The sequence below is a fragment of the Artemia franciscana genome, chromosome 12 (genome assembly GCF_032884065.1).
Source record: "Artemia franciscana chromosome 12, ASM3288406v1, whole genome shotgun sequence".
Lineage (NCBI taxonomy): Eukaryota > Metazoa > Arthropoda > Branchiopoda > Anostraca > Artemiidae > Artemia > Artemia franciscana.
In genome coordinates, this window is record NC_088874.1 from 7,053,992 (window position 1) to 7,066,217 (window position 12,226).

The following is a 12,226-nucleotide window of genomic DNA, read 5'->3' on the forward strand; positions in this document are numbered from 1 at the left end:
TCTCAAAATTTCTATTGGATGTATTTCGGGAAAACACTTACCGTGGGGGGAGGGGTGTGCGGTAGTTGGCCTCCGATGACTTTGACTTTTAAAAAGGGCAACAGAAATTCTGATTACCAGTCCATTGAGTCCCCTCCTAAGTATACACGACCACCGTTTCTATACATATCTTATATTTCCCCAGGACATGACTTTCTACCCTTGACCTGAGAGCTGTGGTGCGGGGCTGTCTTCCTCAAAGACATAATTTTTGGACCCTTCAACTACAATGAACAAAATTGCTTTCTTCAAATTTGACTGGATGTATTTGGGGAAAATATTAATGGGGGGGGGCTGGTTACTTTCAAATTCCTTTTGACTCTTGAAAAGGAAACTATAACTTCCAATTTCAAATCAAATGAGCCCTGTCTGAAGTTTTTACGATCACCCATTCATAAAACCTAAATAAAACCGGGTGTGACTTAAAACTATATCCCCATGGCATTGGGGAGTTCTGCCAACCCTAAAGGCATTGTTATATGTTCTTTGGACACTTTTGAGCAATTTACTATCTCAAATCTTAATTCCACGACTAGTATTTGGGGGAGGGCTTGTTAACAATAAGCGGAATAACGATGAGCGGATCATGACGGACCTGTCTGCAAGAGCATCAAAATAGAAGGAACATTTTCAAGAACTTTTAATTTCGTCCCATAGTCCGCACATAATCCAAAGTCATCCTCCAGGAGTCCCTCAAGCACAAGTCATCCTCCCGGAGTCCCTCAAGCACCATATAAGACTTGTTTTAAGCTCCCTGATATAGATGAAAAAACGAAAGCCATAGGGTCAGTGACAAACCACAAGTCTACTGTGTTCTTCTTGAAGATAGTCTGCCTACATCATCGTATAAAGCTGCACATAAGAATGTTGAAGCTCAGCCTAAAACCGTGTTTGACCAGATTTGGACCGAAAACACTTTCTCGAAGGCTTCGAAACTTTAAGTCCTTCTTCCTGTCTTCTAAAAGAGTGATAAGTTAGAATATATGAACTGCCTTTGATTTGTTTTACAATCTGACACAAATCTTTATTTTTATTGTTTTTATAGCAGCCTTTCATTAATTTTAATGAGAAGTTTTCTTTTGCATCCTTGGTAAGGATGGAAGGCCCTCGTATGATGCAGAGCTTTCAAAAGTGTACTACTTGGCAACACAGGTTAGGTTTCGGGCTTCTGGAATAGAGTCTAAAAATTTTCTGTAAACTCAGAAGTCAATAAAGGTTCCTAAGGTTTCCCTCTATATCCCTCTGAGGCAACAGCAGAGAGCGAAATTGAAAAATGTGTTTACTTTGCATCCCTTGTAGAATTAAAGGAATAATCTGACGAAAAAATTGAAAGGTGGATTTGCATCAAATTAGTCATGGCTCTCAAGTTTTTCATCACTGCCCCCAAGTAGATTTTGATTCAAAATAATTAATTATGATCGTTAATTATAAAATAATATTTTATAAAGATCGTATGATAGACCGTGCCCCATGAAAAAGGGTTGCTGGTGAAATTACGGATGCCGAGCAAGGTACAGCAGTGTCTAGTTCCCTGGAAAAGTGAGGTAAGTAAGAACCTTCATACACTATATCAGTACATACACACCCAAGCTCTACTAGGTCCTTCTTAAGGTTCGTTTGATAATTGAAAAAATTATATCTTTCTGCTTATTTTTATATACTTCCGAAAAATTTAAGCCAGCTTTGGTCCTCACAGAGATTATCTGTCTTGGTTTTACTCAAATTAGTCATAGCTCTCAAGTTTTTCATCGCTTCCACCAAATTGATTTTAATTCAAAAATATCCATTTAAAATGAATTGATTTTAATCATAAAATTATATTTTTATAAAAATCATATGAAATACCGTGCCCCTGAAAAAGGGCTGCTGGTGAAATTACGGATGCCGAGCAAGGCGCAGGAGTGTCTAGTTCCCTTCTAAAGTGAGGTAAGTAAGAACCTTCATACACTATATCAATACATACCCTGTACTACTAAGTGCTTCATAATGTTCGTTCGATAGTTGAAGAAAAATTAAATTCTCCTTTGAAATTTTAGCTACGTTTTTGTAACAAACCTTAAGAATGATAGTAGAGCTTGCCTATGCATGGATATAGTATACCAGCAATGCATTGCCTTCATGTTTTCTAAATATTCCCTTAATACTCGCATTTTTTGGCGTCCCAACGGTTGTGTTATCGATATCAGTATGTTAATTATCAATTATTTAGCTAGCACTGAACATAATCAAATCGTAGAACAGTGACATAGCGTTTTCTCTCTTTACATCAGCAATATACCTTTTTATGTTTAAGAATGCCATTTTATGCGCTCCAGCTATCTGGTCTGCTTTCTGGATAAGCAGCTTTCTTCCGCTTCTTTGAAACCATTGTCGTAAATAATCTAAAGCAAAGTTATCAGTCGGCTTTGAAAATGGGTTTTTATCTTTATTAGACTAATCAATAATGATTTACTTATATACGGGTTCTCTGAACATGAAGGCCTAAGCTAAATTAATGACTTAAAATCAGACCCTGAAGGCAAACGATTTATCTCTGTTTCGATTTCAACGGTTTTTGAGGTATTATGTGAGAATTAAGTTATTAATAGTGAAATACGGTTGTCAGTTAGATGCGTGCTTTGATTGTAGTCTTAAGCAGGCTGACGAAATACAAGTGACAGACAAAATGTCGTGTCCGAAAAAATTATCGCCGATAAAAAATCCCTTTAAATCTTTAAATTCAATAAGCCGTCTAATGTGCATAAGCAATTTCGGTCGCTGGAATAGTTTGAAACCAAATCGAAATTGATCAATCAGCCTACTTTGCAAAGCTTTTTGTAAGATTCTTTAACTATTAATTTGGTTTGCTAGAGTCCATAATTATAGACTTGTGAAGTCTTTTTGTTTTTGTCAGCATATCCATGAGAAAAAACTGTTGTTGCCGCTGACGAGGAAGCTACCAGTAGATACAGATATTAGATGGTAAATGCAGATTAGATGCAGATGGTAGAGGGCTAAACTGCCTGTTCCCGCGCAACTGGCAGCTGATAATTAACAACTGGGAGGCAGCTAAGGATTTTAATGAATCATTGAAATTGTAGTCATCCCGGAGTAGAAGCTGCCAGTAGATGAAGATATTGGGGTAAGGAAACTTTCCTTTTCAGTTTATTCTTAATTATTTTTTTTTATTTTATAAAAAAAAATTGTAAAGTTTTTTGGGCAAACCCCCCCTCCCCTCATCACGCCTCCAAAGAAAATCCTGAATACACCCGTAAATTCAGTAGATGAGTAAAACTGGATCTTGGCTTTCAAATAATAGTAAAATTGAGTCCATAATACTTGAGTCATGACATTTGATAATAATCGAGTCCTTAATGACTGAGTTCAAATAATTGAGTCCAGAATAATTGAGTCCAAATTGTTTGCTTGCTGATTCAGAATATTATCCTTTCTCCAGTAACCTAGAGCACCATTATTTGATAGAGAGTTTTTTTTTTCCTTGACTAAGAAAGCATTTCAACAAAGAAGGATTGCGACAACCTTTCTTTGACAAAGGCCTAATGAAAAGGATCATGGGTTCGTGTCAATTTTTTTTATACCTTGGCAGGTATTGAGGAATCTAATCTTTTGAGGGACGGATGTTTTTTTGGAGGGACAAGAATGCATAAAACAACAAATATCTAATTACAAGCAGCGCCCCATCTGAGCTTACTTTGAAATTATCTGTAAATGGGGAAACTATATCGGGGTCTGAAAACCCTGCAAATGCACTGGGATCACTTTTTACAGAGGTGGAAAAAAAGCAAATTCCGTTGAAAACCCCGCGAAGAGTTTTAAAGATTACCGAGACCCAGCATGCACCAAGTCAATGGCTTTCGCTCCTGTCTTTCCATCTGCAATTCTGTTGATTATATGTATACGAAGAGGAAATTCAGCCTCTGAATTCGACCGAGTACGCACTAATGTGTTAAAAGCAGTTGCTTCCTCTATCATAGAGCTTCTTACTTACTTGATCAATGTGTCTCTGCAGAAGGGTACTTTCTTGGAACGGCTAAAGAAAGCTAGAATATTTCCTTTGCGCAAAAGAGATTTTCGAGCTGATCCTGCAAATTATAGACGAATTTCCATTCTTTCTGTTTTTTCAAAGGTTTTTGAAAAACCAATGCAGCAGGAGCTTCTCCATTTTCAGGAGAAAAAAATGTTTCTTAATACTCGTCAGTTTGGGTTTAGACCAGGACACTCCACCCAAGATGCACTAACATCTTTGAGTTTGTGGATCAACAAAGTTCTGGATTCTGGCGTTCTACCTGCAGTGGTCCTGATTGATATCAGAAAGTATTTGATAGTATGTACCACCCTATTTTTCTTGGGAAACTGGAGAACATAGGAATAAGCGGCAAAACTCTGGATTGGTTCAGATCGTACTTGAGGGACTGTAGGATTTATTTGGGAGAAGAAGATCCAAGAAATAATGTATTTTTCAATTGTGGTGATCTCCAAGGGTCAATATTAGGACCACTACTGTTCCTGACTCATGTTAATGGTCTGAGTAGAGTATTAAATCCTACACACACTATTCTTCGCTGTTGTAAGCTATGTCACGATGAGGGTTCTATTCAAGCCTGTAGATGATGATGACCTCGTGGGTTTTGCAGATGATACAACACTAGGCTGTTGTGAAAGGAATAAAATAGTGCTCATTTCCAAGATTAGGGCTGTTCTCGAGGAGATGTATCTCTGGATGGATTCTAACTGTCTGATGACTAACGTTGATAAATCTTGCGTTTTATTTTTTTTGCCGGGTCGGAAGTGTCCATCTGGAGATATGTGGTATCAAAACATCCAGAGGTTTCATCAGTCGGTCAGATAATATTTTTGTTAAATACCTGGGAGTCCTGCTTGATGAGAACCTATCATTCTTGAATCACATTCAAGCAGTAGAGCTGAAAATATCCCGGAATCTTGGAATAATAAAGAAACTAAATAACCTTTTGCCACAGGAAACACTGGTTCTGCTATACAACGCTCTTATGAAACCCTATTTACAGTACTGTGCAATGATTTGGCAATTGAATTTCAAATCTCATCTGCAGAAGCTCAATTCGATTTATAAGCGACCTTCGAAATTAATTGGAAAAGATGAAGAGTAGTTGTCATTGGAGTTGCTGAACCATCAGTCATGCTTGACCTTTGTGTTGACGTTTCTAGCTGGTGAACTCCCGGCTGCATTTAAAACATTATTTCGACCAATATCAGACCAGCATAATGTAAATACCCGATCATCATCAAACCTGCAAATACCCTTCTCACCGATTGTACGATCGGATTTTGCTCTATGGAATCTGTTCCCAGAACAGCTGAGAGGTGGGAGCTCCATAGTGTCATTTAAAAGAAGAGTAAAAAATAATTTATTAGCATTGGGAAAGACTAGTTAAATAATGGTTAATAAAATCAGTTTTACGTACAGATTAAATGCAAATAGATAGAAATAAGCTAAGGTTTTTTTCTTTGTATAATGGTGAGGTGGTTTCCTCTGGGGCAAAGGGCAGGAAGATCATTGGTATCTATGTTGGATAAACGAGAGGTAAGGTTGTTTCTGCGAATAGGAGCAGTGACCACGCTGCGTATTACGTTTAAAAGGTAGCAATCGCGGATCTCGGTGTCCAGGAACGGATTGAGTATTGTTATTACTTATAATATATTTCTTGAAGTGATAATAAACCTCATTGATTGATTGATTGAAAATTGATAATAATTCAGGACTTAACAGTAGGTGATCGAAAATAAAGAGCAATGGAGGTATACGGATTACCAAAATAAAACAAAATCTTACATGATTCAGCAGCGCAAAGAAATGATATCTGTCTTTTCACTCCCAAAAAGGTGTCTTGCAAAGGTGTATTGGGACCAAAGGTGTTTATCCACAAAATAGAGCTAATGCAACCAGGAACAATAATTACTGCTTATCCATACTCTACAACCATATGAAGCCTACAAAGAGTTATTTAGAAAAAAAAAAGAATCATGCTGACTCCAAGAATTGTTTAATCTATGACACTGATCGTCCTCACGAAAATCATTCAGCAGATTCGCTCATTAAGCAATTGGAATGGGAGTTTTTTGAACACCCACAACATTGTCCCGACTTAGTTCCGGCTGACCGATTTATCTTCTTTTTTCTACAGAGGACGAATTCATTTTTGACTACAAGGCGTTGTGATATCCAGGGATAAAATTTGGCTCAATGTGAGTCGTCATTATAGTATAGTCTAGCCTAAAGTCTTTTATGCTCCCCCTAAGCATTCTGACAGGCTACTAGTGAAATAAAATAACTAGAGGGGGAATTTCCTAATAGTGACCAAAATTTGTATGTATTGGACAATTTTACATTCAGGATACGAATCCTCCATTTCTATTCCAAGTCAACTATGCATAACGCCTGCTCGCTAAGTTAGTCTATCTTCATTCATATATCGGAAGCCATTAATCAAGCATTGAAAACGACTTACAACTCCACATTTGTTGGCAATTATGAGCAGAGTGATTATAGTGGCAAAGTAAGCAGAAAAGTGTTTGTAGTTTCTTTTAATCCACATTTTACCTTATCAAAAACAACACAGATCGATCAATTTTGAACTTCTTACTCACAGAAGAGACTTTATGATAGTGACTTCAACAGTTTCTTGCACAATTTGGATATCAGGGGACAGTTCTTACCAAACAGCAAGACCTGCATATTGGAGTTCCCCTCTTCCTCTTCATAAAAACACATTAAAACCCAGTTATTGCTTGGCCAAGTATCTGATGCTATTCAGGTGGACAGAAATAGTACACTGATTTTTTTGTCAATAGGAATCAGGAAATCTGGGAGATAAGCCCCATTTGTTCATTAACGATATAAAAAATTAGTTACAATTTGAAAACTAGATAAAATCAAACCAATCGATTTCACGTAACTAGCCAACTATGCTGAGAACAAACCTGCTGGTCATTTTCCATCCTATTGCTAGCAAATTATAGCTATAGGACTATGTCAGTAGCTACTCCTATAGTTACTTAAGTGGCTACTCTGCCCAGAAAGAAAAGTAGTGCAAACATGGCAACTTGTTGAAGCCTTCTAGTTGGAATATATAATTGTGGCCAACCAGTACATCAGTTCTGAATAAATTCTGTAATTTCCCTAACACTACTAAAATGAGAATTCTTTTAGAAATTTATTTAATTTTATATTACATTAATTTTATGTTATAATATTTAAAGAAAGCTTTAAATACAGAGTCAGCTTGATAAGCATTTGCTTAATGATTCGCTTTTTGAAGGATTTGACGATAAATCAATTGTTTTATTAGGACCATTTTTGGTTATTCAGGTCAAACTAACAGAATCCCTAGTAAATATGCAAACGAAATGAAAGTTTCATATTTTATCATGGGCAACACTGGGCTAAAGAAACTACCTAAATCATCTAAAATTGTTGAACTCAAAGGAAATACTAAAGAGCCTGATAAAGATATAGAATCGTTGATGAATACGATGAATATGATAATGACTATGAAAATTATAAAGGACAAGTAAAACCATCAAACTTATTGTAATGAGCAGACTTATTGTAATAGGACAGTTGAAAATAGCGACAAATGAGAACCAAATCATTAAAGCCCTGAAAACAGAAAATGCAGAAAACTAATATTAGAGCTAGACATTGTGGCTCCATCACTAAGCCCTGTTCTACCCAAGTTTTCACATCAGTGATTTTTTTTTATTTAGTGGCAATACATCCAGGGTCCCTTATAAGGGTCCTTAGATTTGAGTTAGGGCATTTCAGGCCACAGATCTAAATCCAAATGTCCACCATAGAATCAGATTTAGCATCATACTCATTTTCTCGTAGTTTATAAACATAAACTTTCTAATAGGTTTTGTATTGCTGATCATTTCGCTGTACAGCACAAACTGTTGAAAATGAAGACTATTCTTTTCTTTTCATTATTTGTATTTAAGAGACATCTCATTTTTTGCTTAAACTATTAACTCTTACTAGTTCTGATCTGTTTATTGGCTAAAACGCAACGACAGGGTAAACCAAGATGAAATTATTCTCCAGAGAAAAACTACAAAAAGAAAAACAGATCCACACATTGTCATACAGGATAAAAGAATTTTCCAGGGAACTAGTGGAGTATAAGAATTCCAGCTTTGGCATTGTACTGAAGATAAGTTTCGTTTTTCATGGCTTGTGCAATGACCATAGGTACTTGAAGTAGTGGTATACATACACACACATATATATATATATATATATATATATATATATATATATATATATATATATATATATATATATATATATATATATATATATATATATATATATATGTATATATATATATTTATAGATATATATATATATATATATATATATATATATATATATATATATATATATATATATCTCTATAAATATATATATATATATATATATATATATATATATATATATATATATATATATATATATATATATATATATATATATATATATATATATATATATATATTATAAATATTTATATATATATATATATACACATATATATATATATATATATATATATATATATATATATATATATATATATATATATATATATATATATATATATATATATATATATATACATAAATATATATATACATAAATATATATATATATATATATATATATATTATAAATATTTATATATATATATATATATATATATATATATATATATATATATATATATATATATATATATATATATATATTATAAATATTATATATATATATATATATATATATATATATATATATATATATATATATATATATATATATATATATATATATATATATATATATATGTATATATATATATATATATATATATATATATATATATATATATATATATATATATATATATATATGAAGTTATATATATATATATAACTTTTGGAAGAAACTCTTTCAAAAGAAGCAAGAATCTTAAAAGGTCCAGGTTACTGGGCAAAAGAAAGACGTATTTGGCTAGCAAAGAGACTAAATGGTTATTATTTGTTTACTTTGGGGATAAGTTAATGAAATGAATGAGCTGTTATATAATAAACTTCAAGTGATTTTTGGTTGCAGAAAAGGGTGACATTGAAACTAAAAAAAAAATTATCTTGTTCATGAGGGAAATACTGGTCCCTCCTCCTCCTGTTCCTTGTGCTAGAGTTCAGCTAGTACCTAACTGAAAGCATTTAGATTAGAATGAAGTAGCTGGTTGGTGATTTGAAGTATTGTACTTAATGACACCTATTTAAACATCTGAACTGAAATTGTTGAAAACTAAATTATATTCCAGAAATTTGTATAAGAATTTTAACATATATAAATAACTAAGTCTTTTAATTTCCAAGGCATTGTGAAAATTTTTTTTTATCATGCTGCTCTTATGTTAGAGTGATTATTTGAAAGAGCATGGGACGAGTAGAAGTGACATTATGCCTGGGGGACCCTCAAGGGGTTCCAAACTAAGTTTTTTCGTCAATGGTATTCATATGTTTTCTTTCAGATGATATTCACGTGACGGTAAGACAGAAAACCTTATTGATTATATTATAGTAAACCGAAGACTGACAGGTTCAATACAAGATCCTGGGGTAGATGGGAGTGCTGTTACTGATGCTAAAAGTAAAGATCACTATCTAGTAGTTTCTAGGGTTAATTTAAAGCTGAAATTTGACGGATAGCTACTTCCCTGGAAGTTATGATGTCGGTAGACTTCAGGATTAGTATTTGAGAGAAACTTTCCAGGAACAGTGGAATACTAAGCTTGAGATGTTAAAATTTGAAAATGTGGAAGGTGGTTGAAATAATTTTAGAAAAACAATTTGTGAAGTTGCTTATGAAATCTTAGGGAAGAAAGTTAAAACTGCAGCTAGGAATATTAATGAACAAGCTTTATGTTTAATAGAGACAAGAAGGGGTTTGCGCAAGAATTATCTAAGTGACAGATCATATAAAAACAAAAGGAATGTAAAGACAGTGGAGAAAGCATTAAAATATGAACTAAGGAGGTGTAAAGTTGAGGCCATGGATAAAATTGCCGAAGATCTGGAAGATGCAGTTAAAGATAGGATAAGGAAAGAGTTAGAGAGAAATGGGCGGGATATTTTGAGAATGTGCTAAGCCCAGATACATTTGCAGGAAAAGATATAGAGGTAAATGAAAAGTTTTGTGATACCTTGGAAGTGAAGGAAGATTTGTTTTGTGAGGAAAAATTAGCGACAGAACTAAAAGGACGAAGAAATAATAGGGCTCCTGGTGTTGTTAGTTTGGTAAATGAGTTTCTTAAATATGGTGGCTCTGAGGTTAGAAATAAGTTACTGAAGATTATGAATATGATTTTTGAAAAAGGGGAAGTACCTACCAATTAAAAGAAAACCTTAGTTAAACCACTGTATAAGAAAGGTGATAAAAGTGAGTGTCGTATCGTGGCATTAGTCTGGTCTCTTTAGGTAGCAACTTTCTTAGTAATAAGATACTTTTTAGACTGAGAGATGTTGTAGATAAAGTTTTATGAGAAGAAAAATGCGGTTTTAAAAAAACAGTGTGTGTTGACAAAATTTTCACTCTTAGGCTGGTAATTGAGAAGTGCCTTAGCTGTCAAACACCTTTGGTCCTCATTTCTATAGATTATGAGAAAGTGTTGCAATTCTGTTGATAGAAGAGCAAAGTTCTTATTTTTATATGGTATACCAGACAAATACACTAAAGTCATCAGTGCAATGTCCGAAAATAGTACGGCTGTGGTTAAGGTGGAAATGAGGTTAGCAGCTAGTTTTGTATTAAATCTAACAATAATCCTAGAAAGTGATATAGAACCACGTGCTTCCCAAAGTTGCTATTTGAAATATGATGAGTGAGATTTGTACCTAAAAGAATCAGTAAACAGTTCTCCTAGAAAGCATCTAAGAAAGTCTTTGTGTCTTTCAGAGCGCCCATGTTTCAAAACATTACTTAATCACTGTGTCACTGTATTCTACTTTTAACACCTTCGCTGCATCCACAATCTTTATTAATAATACTACCTAGGTAAGTGAAGGTATCTACTTTATTGATCTTCTCGTTAAGTAAGTAAGTAAAGTAAGTAAGTAAGACGGCACTAGACACTTAAGGTCCATACCGGCGGTGCTGATCACTGTTTCATGGCCCTTAAGCCAGGAAGTGCAATGAGGGGCTAGGGGCCCCCTAGTTATCAAGGATCATTTTTTTTTACCTTCATTTATTCCCATTCCAAGAAGTATCAAACAGATCGTGGTAACGAACTGTGGTAAGGAGCGACCCGGCTCAATAGTAAACAAAACTCTAAAAAACGGAATTTTGATGCTAAAATACACATCAAAAGAATAGGATTTTCATGCTGATTTTAAATATATAAGTTTCATCAAATTTAATCTTTGTCATCAAAAGTTACGAGCCTGAGAAAATTTGCCTTATTTTGGAAAATAGGGGGAAACACCCCCTAAAAGTCATAGAATCTTAACGAAAATCGCACAATCGTATTCGGCGTATCAGAGAACCCGATTGCAAAAATTTCAAGCTCCTATCTACAAAAATGTGGAATTTTGTATTTTTTGCCAGAAGACAAATCACGGGTGCGTGTTTGTTTGTTTTTCTTTTTGTTTTTTTCCCCAGGGGTTATCGTATCGACCAAGTGGTCCTAGAATGTCACAAGAAGGCTCATTCTAACGGAAATGGAAAGTTCTAGTGCCCTTTTTAAGTGACCAATAAAATTGGAGAGCACCTAAGCCCCCTCCCACGCTCATTTTTTCTCCAAAGTCAACGGATCAAAATTTTGAGATAGCCATTTTGTTCCGCATAGTCAAAAACCACTAGAACTATGTCTTTGGGAATGACTTACTCCCCCACAGTCCCTGGGGGAGGGGCTGCAAGTTACAAACTTCGACCAGTGTTTACATATAATAATGATTATTGGGAAGTGTACAGATGTTTTCAGGGGGATTGTTTGGTTTTGGGGGTAGGGTTGAGGGGAGGGGGTTATGTGGGAGGATCTTTCCTTGGAGAAATATGTCATGGGGGAACAGAAATTCAATGAAAAGGGCGCAGGATTTTCTAAAATTACTATAAAAAAAAACAATGAAAAAATACACATGGAAA

At 34.3% G+C, this 12,226-nt stretch overlaps 1 protein-coding gene across 5 annotated transcripts in view; it reads right to left on the bottom strand.

Annotated features, from left to right (window-relative positions):
• The window catches only part of LOC136033622 (uncharacterized), a 193,968-nt gene that overhangs the window by 32,326 nt on the left and 149,416 nt on the right, over positions 1–12,226 (bottom strand). Inside the window, exon 9 of one of the 5 annotated variants that reach the window (XR_010618977.1) lies at positions 5,852–6,009. The exons of the other annotated variants lie outside the window; for them this stretch is intronic. The gene's annotated coding sequence lies outside the window, so the exon portion shown is untranslated. The remainder of the gene's footprint in view (positions 1–5,851; positions 6,010–12,226) is intronic. 5 annotated transcript variants of the gene reach the window in all.